Source organism: Monodelphis domestica, chromosome 2 (assembly GCF_027887165.1).
Source record: "Monodelphis domestica isolate mMonDom1 chromosome 2, mMonDom1.pri, whole genome shotgun sequence".
Taxonomy (NCBI): Eukaryota; Metazoa; Chordata; class Mammalia; order Didelphimorphia; family Didelphidae; genus Monodelphis; species Monodelphis domestica.
The window spans coordinates 501,678,173-501,695,309 of NC_077228.1; positions in this window are offsets into that span (position 1 = coordinate 501,678,173).

The window sequence follows — 17,137 nt, forward strand, 5'->3', positions numbered from 1 at the left end:
AGAACATAAGGATTTAGTGGGAAAAAGATAGCATTGGTGACCATTGACAAACCAGTTACAGTAGTTTGTTGATGATGGAAGATTTGTGTTCTTTATCCATGGACCCCCTGGCTTCCTTTTATTCAGAGCTCTCCTAGAGTTTCTAATTGCCTATGAAGTGTTGCACATGGTTGCATATGTAAAATCTACATCAGATTGCTTGCTTTGTCAGGGACGGGGGAGGAAAGGGAGGGGGAAGGGAGAGAATTTGGATTTGAAAATTAAAAAAAAAGAATGTTGCTTGCCTACCAAGCGAAGTCTAAATTCTTTACACCGACTTTCCAGAGCCTCCATAATCCTTACTTCATCCATGGCCCTTCCATACACTCTGTACTTTAGCCAAACCTGATCTTCCCCCAGCATGCCCTGTGCTTTTCTGTCTCTTCTACTTTGCCCACACTGTTCCTCAACCTGCTGCTGAATTTATCCTTGTCATTTGAAATCCCGTCCCAAGGCCACCTGTTATTCAAAATCTTATCCTTTTCCCCCAGTCAGCAATGACCTTTACTGATAATCTCATGCAGAGAATGATACTTTTTTCTTTAATAAATTTGGCACATGCCACTGTGTATGAGTTGTGTGAGGCATAGTCCCCTGTAAACTGTAAGCCAGACTGTAAGCTTCATGATGGCAGAGGACTTATTTTAGGTACCTCCATCAGCCCCTACCACAGTGCACCTCACTGAGTTTATGCTTAATGGTTGGGAACACTGGGTTTTAAGCCACTGGACCTGGATTCAAATCCTACATTTTGATGAACCTTACCTTTTTAGCATTGAATAGTCACTAGAACCCCCTAACCGCAGTTCAATTCAAGTCAATAGTCACTTATTAAGAGACTGCTAAGTAACTAAGATTGTGCTAGGTGCGAAGAAATATGAATGAAATATGAGTAAAATTGGAAATAGTCTCTGTTGTCAAGAAGAAATATACATGCCTCTTTGGGAGGAAGACAAGTACATAGATATGCAAATAAATAATTCTCTTTTCTCCTTTCCTCCTCTTCTTCTTCTTCTTCTTCTTCTTTCTTCTTCTTCTTCTTCTTCTTCTTCTTCTTCTTCTTCTTCTTCTTCTTCTTCTTCTTCTTCTTCTTCTTCTTCTTCTTCTTCTTCTTCTTCTTCTTCTTCTTCTTCTTCTTCTTCTTCTTCTTCTTCTTCTTCTTCTTCTTCTTCTTCTTCTTCTTCTCTCTCTCTCTCTCTCTCTCTCTCTCTCTCTCTCTCTCTCTCTCTCTCTCTCTCTCTCTCTCTCTCTCTCTCTTTTTCTCTCCATATATAAAAAACATAATATGGGGCAACTAGGTAGTAAAATGGAGAGAGAACAGAGCTTGGAGTCAGAAAGCAGCTTCCTGAATTCAAATCCTGCCTTTTATTCTAACTAACTTTGTGACTCTGGCCAAATCACTTAACCCTATTGGCCTGTTTCCTCATCTGTAAAATAGATTGGTGAAGGAAATGGCAAATTATTTTGGTATATTTCTCAAGAAAATCCAAAATGGGGTCATGAAGAATCAGACATGACTAAAAACTGACTGAACAACACATATTGTGTATAATTATAATATAAATATACAGAAATATGCACATACATATTTTATATGCACTGCAAATATCCAGAACATTATATATTAGAATATAGTTTCCTTTAGGGCAAAGATTTTTTTTTCAACTTCCTTTGTATCCCCAGCACTTGGCACAGTGTTTGACACAAATATAGCACTCATTAAACTTTGCTGATTTGTAGAATGACATATCTATAATCTATTTCTACCTATCTATATTCATGGTATAACTCAATTAAAATATTTATTATTGAATGTTTACACACACACACACACACACACACACACACACACACACACACACACACACACAGTCCAGGCTGACCAATCAACTTCATTAGCCAACCCTCTTGTACAAAGAGGACTTGCCTTTGTAATTCCAGATTGGAGCAAAGCCATCTCAGGGAGATGAGACGCAGAGGCTCAAGTCCAGGGGGCTATCCTGTCAAGAACTGTGTTTTAGGATAGGTTAACCTGCAGGAGATAAACTGACCTAAGTCACAGCCTGATTTTCTGCACAGCCAGGGGCTGCAGCTACAACTGTGACTTTCTCTTTAATTGGAGCATTTATTATGCATGGTCTGGACCCCTCACCCAGGAGCTTTGGGGAGAGAGTAGGTGAAAGCAACAGGAAACTGAGAAAGTGCCTAGAAGGTCTTGGGAGATACTGGATCAGAGCTGGGATGATGAGATGAAAAGGGCATTTGAAGGGAACAGTTTGCTATGATCTGCTTTGTACCAAGTGGGAGTTAGTAGGCATGGGAGAGAGGGAGGATGGGGAGGAGTATTTGAAGGGGTAGAATCAATACAAATTTGTTCCTTTTGCACTCAGTTTTTGCCTCCAGGAAATCGAGAGTTAGGGGATCCAGGGGCTTGTCAATGTCAGAGGGCCCTTGCCTCATCAATTTCTATGGAGTTGGCAGAACGTTTAAGACAGCAAAATAATTACTGAGCCCAGAGGGTTCTGACTCACTTTATAAAAACCTCAGTAGGCACCTCCTTGTTTGGTCTTTATAAGACTCTCAGCTCCAGAAGAAGCAAGATGTCTAAGAAAACACACACAAGCAAGAAATCATTTAGTCCAACTCTCAGATTTTACAAATGGGGAAATCAAGACCCCAGGAGGGTTGACTCACCCAAGATTACATAGTGAATGCAGGGCTGAGATTTGAACATAGGTCCTTTGATTCGAATTCTTAGGCTTTAACACTCCAGGTGTGAAAGTTACATATTTTAGCTCAAAGTAAAAGTGAATTTTCTAACAATTTAGATCTGAAACTTGAATTAGACCATTTTGTGAGATAGTGAGGTCCATTGTCACTGAAAGTATTCAAGCAGAAACTAGAAGCATAGTTACAAAGGGGATCCTGAGACTGGGAGAGTGGTTGTATATAATGATTTTAAATCTCCTTCCACAGGTGTGTGTGTGTGTGTGTGTGTGTGTGTGTGTGTGTGTGTGTGTGTGTGTGTGTGTGTTGTGGGGGGGGATTGTTTTAATTTTCTTTTTTATCATGAACTTAATCCCTAGGAAACAAGCATTCCAAGAATTAAAAAGAAAAAAAAAAGGAAACACACACACAAAATACACACAGAGAAACATTCCAATATTTTTAAAAGAAAAGAAAAAGGCTTGAATAAATGCTTGAACTTGTTAATACAGCTTTGTTTAAAGCATGCATCAAATTTAACAAGGGAGTGACAAAATTGCCCTGTTTGTATGCCTCCTCTCTGATCTTTTCGTTCCATTCTTTGCATTTTTCCACTGTCATGTTGACAACTCTGTGTTTTCATAACAGTGACAGAATGTTGAAGAATACGTATTTTAGTTAGGGTGTTTAGGATGGAGTAGAAGAGAGTGATGGATGATGGGAGGGAAGGAGGTCCTCTAGAATAAGCCCTAAATTCTCCCAGGATGATTACATCATTCTTTACTTTCTCAGCTGAGCTAGGGCCTGGGGTGGACTGGAGGACCACACAGCCAAAACCTAGGAGAAGAGCTGGGGACTTATTCCTTTGCCTTCCCAGCAGATCCCAGCCATCTCATCCCATCCAGCACCTGGCCAGAGACTCCTACTATCTGTCCCTCTGCTCTGCTCTGCAGGAAGTGATTTGGCTCTTTGGCACCATCACAGGAAAAAAAATTCTCTGTTCAACTTGTTAGAAACAGAAGCAGTGGAAGGTGGACAAGATGGGGGGAGGAAGCAGGGCAGTGTTTGCCATCACTTTCTGAAAACAGCTTTCCAAGGCCAACCCTGCGAACCCTGTTTGTGTCTGGCTGGGTACTGTGCCTGCAGTTGGGTAGCTGTTATCAGGTTCACAGTGGAGCCAGGCAGAGCTGGCCCTAGGGGATAACAAATTAGGACAGCAATCCCTTGCTCTATGTGCTTTTATTTTTATTTATTGGGAGGGTGGGGATGGGCAATAAGTATTGACTCAGGGAGGCAAGGGATGGGTAGGAGGAAATAGTGCTATTTAATCCCCCCCAAAAAAAGAAAGAAAGAAAACAGGATGGGGGCCTTATATTAAATCTACCACAGTTTTAACCATTTCTCTTCCCTTTCACCAAGATAAAGCGTGTGGGACTTTCCATCCCCCTGTCTTCTACACAAACCTTTTCACCTGTAGGGTTATCTTGGATAATGTTAGGTAATAGCTACCATTTTCATAGTTTTTATTAAAGGTTTGCAGCCATACCTCCATATATGTGTGGTTACATGTAATATATACATATAGTCATGTACACATGCTATATAATTTCCTTTAATCCTCAAGTCTCGGTTATTATTATCTTCCTTTTATAGATGAGGAAACTGAGGCAGGAAGGAATTCAGAAACTTGCCTTTGGTCACAAGGAAGACTCTGAGACAGGACTTGAACTCTTGATTCCAAGTCTAATACTTTTATACTATTTTAAGTGAATTTCATTGAAGTTGGGAGGAAGGGGAATATGCAATATAATTGAAATCAAGTTTTTGAATTTCCTTAGAGAAAACCTAGGAGGCATCTGGGTAATAGATGCAGGGTTAAAAAAAGATTGGGCTTAGCAATGGTGTGCATAACAGAGTCACAGAGGTAGAGAAAGAACAAGAGAGAGATAGAGACACACAGAGAGAGATAGAAAGACAAAAAGATGAGAACAAATTTAGCAGATATTTAAAGAGAATTTTGTTTTCCAATTAACAGAATCCCTTCTTTTTAATGTAATAAAAGATATTTTTTACCAGTTACTAATTAGTTAACTGATAAAATGGAAAGAACTTAATCAAATTCTTATCCCTCTTCCCTCAGCTCTAAAAGGAGACCATTGGTCTCCTAACACTTTTTCCTTAAGTCCTAGGTCTATGATCTTTCAGAATTAAATAATATTATTATAACATGTGATACTCAAAAGATATAGAGAAATATATACCTAAGTGGTATCAAAGAACTCCAAAATTTTCAACTTTTATCATTAATTATTTAGAATTTTCCCAATTCTTTCAGGCTGAAGCAGGAATGAAACTTCATTTGATTGGAAACTTTTCTAAAAGTCCACAGCTCCCTGATCCTACACGAGACTCCCAGTTTTGGTTCTGGCTTAGGCATTTAAGCTTTTCAGGGTAGTTAAGTTAAACCCTTATAGACAAATTTCATTCAGCCTTTAATCCTCTCCTTAATAGGATAGAAGTTCAATTACCTCCTTCCAGACCCTCTAAGGAAAGGTAATATTAAGCCTTTTAAATTTGGAATCAACAGCCATTGATTAAATGCTTACTGTGTGATGGGGGCTGTGCTAAACTATGACAATACAAAGAAAATCATATATCTATAGATAGATAGATAGATAGATAGATAGATAGATAGATAGATAGATAGATAGATAGATGGATGGATGGATGGATAGATAGATAGATAGATAGATAGATAGATAGATAGATAGATAGATAGATGGATGGATAGATAGATAGATAGACAGACAGACAGACAGACAGATAGATAGATAGATAGATAGATAGATAGATAGATAGATAGATAGATAGATACTCCTCCCTTCAAGGAACTTATATTCCAATTGGACAGACATACTTTGAAGAAAGTACAAACAAAATATAAACAGAATAGATAGAAGAGAACCTCAGAAGGGGGAACAATGCCGGGCCTCCTATAAAGATGAAGTTTGAGCTGGGTTCTGAATAAAGTCAGGGATTCTAAAAGGCAGAGGTAAAGAAGAAGAATTTTCCAGGCATGGGGTTGGGGGGACAGATAGTGCAAAGCAAGGAGACAGGATCTTAACATCTTGTGTGTGGAACAGTGTGTGGTCAGTATGGCAGGGGCACAGAGTAGTTCATGAAAAGGGACAATATTGAAGAAGGATTAGGAAGGTAGGAAGGGCCCAGATTGTGGAGAGCTTTATATGTCAAAGAGAGAAATTTATCTTTGATCCTGGACAAAATGCAAAACCACTGGAGAACTGAATAGGGAGTGGGGGGGGTAACATAACCAGTTGTAGGATTAAAGAAAATCACTTTGGGAACTGTGTGGAATGGAGAGAAATTTGAGGCAGGGAAGCCATTTAGAAAGTTATTTCCTCCTGTCCAGATAAGAGCTGGTGAGATTCTTTACTAATGTGGTAGCAGGGTGAGTAGAGAGAAGAAGATATATTTGTGAGATATTGTGGAAGTAGAAAGAACAATATTAGAGAAGGGAATTGATAGATGGGGTAAACGAAAACAAATAGTGAAAGATGACACATGGTTGACTAGGAGATGGTGGCATCCTTGATAGCAACAAGGGATTCCAGAAGAAGGATAAGTTTGAGGGAGGAGGAAAGAAGACAATTAATTCTGTTTTGGACATATTTTATTTGAAATGCCTTTAGGGCATCCAACTGGAAATGTCCAATAGGCATTAGAGAGACCTACAGCTGGATATGTAGGTCTGGCTATCCCATGTATAGTAATGACATTGAACACATGGAAACTGATAAAATCACCACATAAGAGGGTTTGTATGTAGAAAGGATAGAGACTCTTGGGACACTCATGATTAGTGAACTTGTCCAGGATGAAGATGCAGCAAAGGAGACTGAAAAGTGGTTAGACAGTTGGGAGAGGGGAAAGAGAGAGAGAAATAGACAGACAGACACAGAGATACCAGAGATGCAGACAAAGAAAAAGACAGAAGAGAGAAAGAGATGGAAGGAGACACAGAGGCACAGATGTCAGAGAGACAGAGAGAAAGAAGTAGAGAAGAAAGAGAAAGAGGCAGAAATGAAGATAGAGACAGAAACAGAGAGAGAAAGACAAGAAAGTAGAGAGAAAAAATTATGTGGCAGAGGCTGGCACATATGATAAGTACCAGGCTGGAGAGTGTGTGAAATTCATCACCTCAACATGGGAGGGGCCCCAGGAGATGGGAATCTTGAGGAGGAGAAGACTGGAGCTGGTAGAGGAGTTGGTTGCTCTCAATCTTGAGAAGTCAAATACAGAAGGTGGGAAAAGACTTTCTCCTGAGGGTTACCCACTTTCTCTGCTGGTGATTGGAAATCTTTCCTCCCAACACTTCCCAATTGAAGGGACTTTATGAAGAGAAACCTGAACAGACTCTACCTCAGCTCCTGTTGCCCTAAGTCTGAACTGTGGCCAAGGGGCCAAACCCAGGGTGAGTCAACCTGACTTTCTCTCAGGGGGCTCAGATTGCCAAAGGCTGAGTTCCCCCAAACTTGAGGAGGGAGAAGGGTTTAGATAGAGACAGGGACCCCTTTTTCCCATATTCCTTTCCCATTCTTCCCTGCTTGTTATTCCTTTTATATTACCTGTTTGAGTTGACATTAAAATTTATCTTTTCCCCAAGCTGAGAAAGAGGCATAATATGAAGATAGAGGCAGAAACAGAGAGAGAAAGACAGAAAAGTAGAGAGAAAAAGTTAAGTTATTTATGCCCTCTTAGGACATAGAATCTAGTAAGAGGATATGGTACAAGCAAAAATAATTAGATATAGAGATATAGTAAGAAATGTCATAGAACTAGAGAAACAGAGGCAGAGAAAGATAAGAAGTTATTCCTGCCCTCTTCAGGCATAGACTTTTAAAGGATGATTGACACATGCAAAAATAATTATAATGCAACAAAAGCCCATTTGTTATGGGCTTTTGTGTATTTACTACCTGTTGTTTGATGTCCAAAATTGAATTGATTTTCTTACTATCCCAATAGTGGTCTTTTGAATTTTCCTACTTTTTTGGCGAATACCACTATCTTTCCAAGAACCCAGATTCCCAACCTTGGAATTAATTATTCTTGACTTCCCCTTCTTCTTTATTCTACATATCCATTATCTTTATCTCCACAACATCTCTTCTTTCTCTTCTTTTCTCTACATTCATAAAGTTACTACTCCAGTCCATGACCTCTTCATTTCTCCCCTGAACTACTGCAATAACTCTCCTCACATCCAATCTTTCTCCTTTTCCATCCATCTTCCACACAATTGTCAGAGTAATCATAGTAAAGCACAGGTCTGCCTAAATCAGCCCCTTGCTTAAGAATCTTCTGTGGATTCATACTGTCTTTAAGTCCTCTCTTTGGGATAGAAATCCCTATATGGCCTGACTAAAGTTTATTTTTCCAGACTTATTGCACATTACTTTTATTCTTTTACATACCCTGTGACCTAGTCAAGCTGGCTCACTTGCTAGTCATCTCATACTGCATTTCCATCTCCATCTAGGCTAGTCATCATGCCTGGCATGTACCATTTCCCACTTGCATATATAATTATCCCTCCTTTCCTTCAGAACACAGCCTAAGAACTATATCCTGCATAAAGTCTTTCTTGATTTCCCCAACTATGAGAAACCCCCCACAAATTACTTTTAATTTACTTATAAATATTTCATATATACTTATATGTATTTTATCTTCTCCAAGACTCAGGAAAAGTAAGCTCTGGGCAGGGACTGTTTTAACTTGGCCTTTCCCAAGTATCATAACAATATACAGTACATAGAAGGTGTTAACAAATATTTATTGAGTTATTAACATGATATGGGGAAAAGAAGGAAACAAAATGTTCTATATGATCTCATACTATCATAGGTCCTTATTGCTAGAATATACTTTGTCTAATCCCCTCAATAAAGCAGATGAGTCCCAGAACAGTCAAGGGGCTTGTCAAGATCACAAAGTAGTAAGAGAGATAGGATTTGAACCTAAATGTTCTAATTTCAAATCTGACACTTATTTCCCTGCACCACTATTTCTCCTTCATCTATCATGCTTTCTTGAAGGGCAGGAAAGACCCTACCAATTGGAAGACTCAAGAAACCATATTTTCTCTGGATCATGTTGAGCAAAGAAGAGAAAAAGAAACAAAAAAGTGATGGACCCTTCATGTGAGTTTCCACACTGTGTGACCATATTTTTCTAGTCATGAGTTTATCTGATAGTCAATCTTGCTGATTCTCTTTAACACCTCCTCCCATCAGGAATCTGAAAATCACAAAAAAACTTGGTTCCTTTATCAACTTCTGTAGGCCCCCAAATCTTTCTAAATGCATTGCTTGTTTCCAAAGGAACTATGTCTTCCATTTGAGATCACTATTGTTGCTGTATTTTTTTTTGCTTTGCTTCTGTACTTTTTTTAAACCACATTTAAAGAAATTGTATACAGTTTTCAAACAGAAAATTTCAGTATATTCAGACCTAGAGAAAAAGGTGGTGTTCTAAACCCCATGGTCTTAAAAGAAAATATCTGAGGCAAGAGTTTTGGTAGAGTATATAATAAGTCAGGGCTGAAAATACACTTATATTTGTATGTGTTATCTTTGAGACGTATGGAAAATAAATTCCTTGAGGGCAGGCTCCACTTCATTTTGCCTCCATAACCCCAAATCTCTCATGGCCTTGGGGTGTGTATAGGGGAGGTGTAGAAGGGGTCTTCTATTATCTTGGCCTTTTGATGAAGGCCTGGTCTGTATTTTTCTTGGTTACTGAAGTAAATAAATTCATTCGATTTTTGAATCTTAGAAATAGAAATCATTTGGTCCAGCACTCTATCCTTAGGATAGAGGGTGGTCTGTTCTTCCCATAAATATCTCCTAGACTAGACACTCTATACCCTTGGGATCATGAGATTATAGATTTAGTACTGGAAAAATCTTCAGAGGCCATGTAGCCCTCATCTAATTTTACAGACGAGGAAATCAAGAGCACAGAGTTTAAATAACTTTTTTAAGGTCATATAGGTAGTATCAGAGTCCTCTGATTCAATGCTCTTTCTATACTACCACACTTTCTCCTACCTCAAGAACTTTGTAGCCAACGAAAGCTGCCTGTTGTGAACTCCCAAACCTCCCTTTTTAAAATTTTATTTTATTTTATTTTCATTTTGACATTATTTTTTTATTTGGTCAACTTCAAACATTGTTCTTTGGTTACAAAAATCATTTTCTATTCCTCCCTCCCCTCCCCACACCCCTCCCATAGCCAACATGCAATTCCACTGGGTATTGCATGTGTCCATGATCAGTACCCATTTCCATGTTGTTGGTGTTTGCACTAGGATGTTAATTTAGAGTCTACATCCCCATTCATATCCCCCCAATCCCCTCCCTTTTTTGTAGAAGATCTTGGTCTAAGTGTGAGTAAAGATGGAGTTTGATGTCTAGGCTTTGTTTCAATGTCTTCCCGCTAAACAAATAACTTTACAGCACATATTCCATGTCCATGTCCCATCATCTTTCAACCCTGTCTTCTCTCATCACATATCAGAATCTGAGAAGCAAAATATGTTTAAGCTTAAGGTGATTGGTGGAGATAGTTATGTCTGTTCTTGGGGAGACCCTACCAATTAGCCATGGCACTTCATCTCAGATTTTAATCATGTTGGGATGGATGGAAGAAATGCCATTGTTAGATAATGGGTAGTGGTATGACTGACTGGAACTTCAGCTATGGGATTTCCCCCTCCCTTACGCACATGGTTGTTCAATCACGTTGCTTACCCCCACCTAGGATTTTCCAATTGTCTCCTCCTTTCCCTTCTCTACTCTCAAGTGGTATGAATAAAGTGAGCTAATTACTTTTCTATAAATATCAACTGGGATGAGCTCCTAGGGGACCTTGCTGTGTCTTCTGCGCCATGCTGGTCATCCAAGGATCTCCCAATGTCTCCATCAAGAAGGACACAGGAACCTTCCCACAGAATTATCCTAATCTATGTGAAAAGGCACTTAGTCATCTGTGAACACATGTAGACATATACAGACAAAAGGAGTCACATCCTCCCTCCTCCAAAGAGCACACTATCCCTGAAGGTAGTAGTAGTAGCAATGGGGCAAGGAGCTGCCTCTCCATCATCAGGTTTAAGGAGAAGAAAGGTCCAGGCTTCCTAGTCTTTAGAACACAAATTGGGTTGAGATGATGGGGAAAGACTTGGAATGACAATGAGCCAGCAATTAACATCTGCAAAACAAAACAAACAACAAAAAAAAAGAAGTAGAAGAAGAGGAAAGAAAGAAAGAAAAGAAAACTCCCTGACATGAGGAATTATGCACAAGGGGGAGGGAAAAAATTCTTAATAGCTCTCCACCGACTTTCATTAGTTCTGACAGTAAATGCTACATCCCAGTATGTTCCATAGCAACGGTTTCCAGGAAGAGCTACATCAGAAGCCCCCGTCCTGAGGACTTTCAATCAGGCCAGGCAGTTATACAGACAAAGCATCTTGTCACTGACTGCAGGATTTGGGTCCCAGTGGAATGAAGCAGGTCAGGATGGGATATGTGGGGGAAAATTCTTGGTCCTGTTATGAGTAGCTCTGATCACAAAGAAACCCATGAGAACTCAGATTGCAGGAGAGAGCTGCTGCAGAAGGGCAGGGTTTGGCCAGTGGGAAATGGCCTGGATGACTTGGGAGCTGAAAGAAAAAAAATGGGTACAGTTGAATCTAAGCTTCCTTGGTGGAAATAGAAGTGCATGGAAGGGGAAAATGGACTTTCTTTTTTGCTTTTTTCTCTTGTCTAGCCTTCTCTCTGCCCACATTCCCTCCTCTCACACTCCCTCCCTCCTTTTCTCACTCTCTCTTTCTCTGAATATATAGCACAGGGATTTTGAAGGTATAGAAAGCAAATAAGTGAGTCTTCTCTGAACCTCTGGGGACAAGAGGCCATGTCACTTTTCTGGGGAAGATGAAAACCTAAAAATGAATCTGGAAGTCTGTGAAGTTTGCCCGTTTATTCAGACACTGTTATGATCTGGTCAGAAGCAAGGGTCAAAGCTTCAGATATATATTAGTTTGTTTTAAGTGTCAGGCTTGGAATGGAACCCAAGTTTCCTAACAGTTAACCTGGAGATGACATCCTCCAACTAGGATGTGTAGAATTCAGTCTTTTAGAATCACAGCATCATAGATTTTAGAGATAAAAGGGATGTTAGGAGCCATCCAGTTCAACCCCTTCATTTTACAAATGGAGAAACTGAGGTCCAAAAAAGGTAGGTAATATTTCCAGGGTCACACAGCTAGGAAATGTCTGAGACAGATATTGAACCCAGGTTTTTCTGACTCTAAGTGTATCTATTCACTATAATGAATCAATCAAATATTTATGATGTGCTTATGTGCTATCTACTATGATCCAAGTATTATGCTAGCCATTGTGGATATAAGTACAAAGAATGACACAAGTCCAACTTACAAAGAACTTACATTCTAACGTAGGAAATAAGTACATATAAAAATATTACTGTTTCTCAATTGTTTCACTTGTGTCTGGTTCTTCATGACCCCATTCAGGGTTTTCTAGGCAAAGATATTGGAGTAGTTTTCTATTTCCTTCTCCAAGTAATTTTACAGATGAGGAAACTGAGACAAACAGAGTTAAATGACTTGGCCAGGGTCACACTGCTAGTAAGTGTATGAAGCATGGTTTGAACTCAGATAGAGGAGGTTTCTTGACTTTAGGCCTGGTGCTCTATCTAGTGTATCTACATATAAAATATACAAAGCATAAAATAAAAATAATGGAAATATATATATATATATATATATACACATACACACAAAGTAGTTAAATATAAAAGAGTTTGGGGAAGAGGGCACTAGTAATTGATAGGTCAGGAAAAGCTTCATCCAGAAGATGGTGTCAGAGCTATATCTTAAAGGAAGAGAGAAATTCTGAGATGAAGGTTGGGTAAAAGTGCACTCCAGTTATGGGGGAAGACCATCGAAGAGAGTGAAGGCAGGTTTGGTGGGATCCCAGACTCCATGTGTGGATGTGTTAGACCATATCATCTAAGCAGAAAAATTAGAGATCATAGGAAGTGACAGGAATTGATTGAGCAGGGGAATCACAAGCAGACGGGTGTAAGCTGGATGGAGTGGAGAGATAGTTGAGGCAGAGAGGAGAGATGATGAGGGGCATTACCTACAGTGGTAGTTGTAGGAGTGGAGAGAAGGAGACTGATATGAAGTTAGAAATGGCAAGAGTTGGCAACTGATTGGATTCATAGGATGAGTAATTATCATTCAGGATAATGAAATTGGGAGACTGGAAAGATAATGCTATGAGAATTAAAATTAATATACAATAACTCAAGTATTACATATATAAGATTTATTAAAATTTAAAAAAATAGATTTAAAAGGGAGCTAACTCACTTAAGCTGCAAGAAAGAGAGGAAGAGGAAGGAGTTCCCAAAAACTTATAACCAATCACGCAACCACTCAAACGTGAGGATGCAGGGAAAGGGATGCTGAGAAATGCAAAAGGAATTCTGGGGAATGTGGTTCAAAGGTTCAAAGTTTTCCAACTATACAATGATCTCTTCTACATAAATGTTAAATGTCTTCTACAGGGAATGTTAAAAGAGGGGTGGGTTTTGGGGAAAGGATCATGAGTTCAGTTTTAGACATGCTGAGTTTGAGATATTTCCAGATACTGAATCTGACACATACAAAAGGCAACTCCAATTGAGGGACTGATGAAGGTCAGGGGAAATACCGGGGAAGGATATGGAGATTCAGTAATTGTCTGCATAGAGCTTATAGTTAAACACATGGGAGTAGATGATGTGACTAAACGAGAAAATATAGAGTGAGAAGAGAAGAGGGTCCACAAGAAAACCTTGGGGAATACCCACAGGTAGGAAATATCTTATGGATGATGAACTCCTGAAGAAGACTAAGGGTCATGTTGGCACTCTGATAAAGTCTGAAGGTAAAATAATAATAACAATAAAGAAGACAATCCTTCCCTCAAAAAAGTTTACATTCTGTTGGAGGAGAGGGAAACAGAACATGTGTACATAATTAAATTGAAGACAAGGGAAACTGTTGCTATCCCAGTCTGATCTCACTATTCTCTATATATGCTACACTTTTAGCCCCACTTCCCCAAGAACATTTCCTTTGATCTAAACTTATGTTTCCTTCAAATACCAGATCAAGAGACTGTGATATTTTGGGAAAAGCCAGAAATTAGATTCAAAACACCTGATTTGGAAATGACACTCGATATGGAGGCAGAGGACCTAGTTTAAAAATCTCATCTCTCTTATTACTAGTCATATGTTCTTGGCTAGATCACTGAATTTCCCTGGCTCTTGGTTTCCTTTTTCAGAAAACAAGATGGTTAGACTCAGTGATGTTATCTAAGGTCCTATAAATGAAGGATATTGATTAGATGACACTAATAAAGTACAGTCATATGGTTTTTCAAGGTTTTCAAAGCACTTTCTTCACACAAATAGATAGTTTTGTGCTTACTAGGGAAACTAGGTAGAGCAGTGAATAGAATACAGATCCTGGAGTCTAGAAGACTTACCCATCTTCCTGAGTTCAAATCTGGTCTCAGGCATGAAGCTATGTGACCCTGGCCAAGTCACCTAAATCTGATTCAATTCCTTTTCTATAATACAATGTAGAGAAAGAAATGCCAAACCACTCTAGAATCTTTGCCAAGAAAATCCCAAGTGGGATCACAAAGAGTTAGACATTACTGAAATGACAGAAAAAATCAACAATTGTGCTTACTGATATTCCATTTTGCAGATGAAATAGCTGAGAATCTAGGAGGTAAATGACTTGGCCATGTTCATATAGTAAGTCATGGGATCGTGAGTTAAGAGCTAGAAGATACCTTAGAAGACACCTAGTCCAGTGCTCTCACTTTATAAATGAGGACATTGAGGCCAAGAAAGGTTGTGACTTACTTAAAGCCATATAGATAATATGTAGCTGAGCTAGAATGTGAGCCCAAGTTCTCTGACTTTCAATCTGGCACTCATTCCTCTAAGGCAGGTGAACAGTGGGAAGATGGCTATTTCCAGGTTCAGACCACCAGGCATAGAACACTTTGGCATAGTATCAGAGAAGTCACTGAACCTTCTTCATCTGTCAAAGAAGGGATTTGGACTAGATGACTTTCAAGGTTATTTTTAGTTCTGCCTCCATGATTTTAACCCGTGTCCCATACCCAGTGGCCTCCTGGTCTTCATACCACAATGTCTTGATGAATCTTTCTATTTTTAAAGTCAATAATTGTTTTACACTGCTTTGCATCCTTAGCTCAATGCTTCTATACGTGCCCAGGATCCATACCTCAAGTGAAGACACTGGAGCAGCAGCAGCAACAGAGCTACTTTTGCTCTTAAGAACTGGTTTATACTTAGGTTATCTCTCAGTCCCTTGCTACCCTAAAAGGAGGTTTATTCATTCAACATTAGCCAATGGCACTGAGATAAGTGCTAGTAATATTTCTGTTAGTCATAGGATTATAGTAAGGTGATTTCTGTCCATAAATTCTAATAAATAATAATCATACACATAATAAGTATTATATTTATATTATATAACATGCCATTATATATAAATAAATGTATTTTATATTTGTATATATAAGGTTAATAAAACACTTTACATATGCCATTTGATCCTCAAAACAAATCTGGGAGGTATGTACTATTATTTTTTTTCTTGCATTCTTATATATTGACTCATTTTTCTATGTATTTGAGAAATGAGGCCTTTATTAGAGACATCTAAAATTTTTGTACCATTATGATTTCTGTGTATTACTCTCCATCATATTCACCCCTGTTTAGTTTCTGACAACCACTTTCCCCACCTTGATGGCTTTTCTACCAGTCCCCCCACCTTCTCTTACCTCCTTCCCATCCTACTTTCCTGTAGGGTTGGATAGATATCTATAACTTATTGATTGTGTATGCTTTTCCCTCATTGAGTCAATTTCAATGAGAATAAGATTCATATACTCCTGCTCCCCACCTCCTCCAACTTCCATTTCACTGTAAAAGTTCTTTCCTGTATCTTTTATATGAGATAATTTACTCTGTTCTATTTTCCCCTTTCTCTTACTCACAATACATTCCTTTCTTATGTCATGATTTTTAAAATATCTTCCCGTAATACTTGACTCACACTCTTGCTCTCAGTATATATACATATATATATATATATATATATACCTTTTGACTACCCTAATATTGATAAATTTATTTGGAGTTACAAGAATCATCTCTCCATGTAGGGATATATATATATAGTTTAACCTTAATGAATGCCTTTAGATTTCTCTTTTCCTTTTTATCTTTCTATGCTTCTATTGTGTCTTGTATTTGAGAGTCAAATTCTTCATTCATCTCTGGTCATTCCATCAAGAATGTTTGGAAGTCCTCTATTTCATTGAAAACCTTTTTTACCCCTGAAGGGCTATGCTCATTTTTGCTGGATAAATGATTCTTGATTGAAGTTTTAGTTCCTTTGCCTTCTGGAATATCATATTCCAAGCACTCCAATCCTGTAATGTAGAAGCCGCTAAATCTTGTGTTATACTGAATAAAGTTTCATCATGTTTGAATTTCTTCTTTTTCACTTGAAATATTTTTCCTCCTTGACCTGGGAGTTCTGGAATTTGGCTATATTCCCAGAAATTACCCTTTCAGTATATCTTTCAAGAGATGATCAGTGGATTCTTTCAATTTTTATTTTGCCCTCTGGTTCTATAATATCAGGGTAGTTTTTTTCCTTTAAATTTCTTGAAGGATAATACCTAGGCTCTTTTTTTATCATGGTTTTCAGTAAGTCAACAATTCTTAGATTATGTCTCCTGGGTTTATTTTCTAGGTCAGTTGTTTTTCCAATGAGATATTTCCCATTCTTCTATTTTTTTCATTGTTTTGACTTTGTTTCTTGATGTCTCATGGAATCATCAGTTTCTAGTTGCTCAATTCTATTTAAGTCACAATTTTCTTGAGTGAACTTTTATACCTTGTTTTCCATTTGGCCAATTCTACTTTGTAAAGAGTTCTGCCTGTCCCTCAGTGAATTTTTCTGCCTCTTTTTCGATGGGGCCAATTCTACCTTTTAAAGAGCTCGCTTCAGTGCATTTTTGTATAACTTTTTCCACTTGGCCAATTCTGCTTTTTAGAAAGATTTTCTCTTCATTGGATTTTTTGTGCCTCTTTTATCAACTGACCTATTCTGTTTTTTTTAAACCCTTACCTTCCATCCTAGAATCAATACTGTGTATTGGTTCCAAAG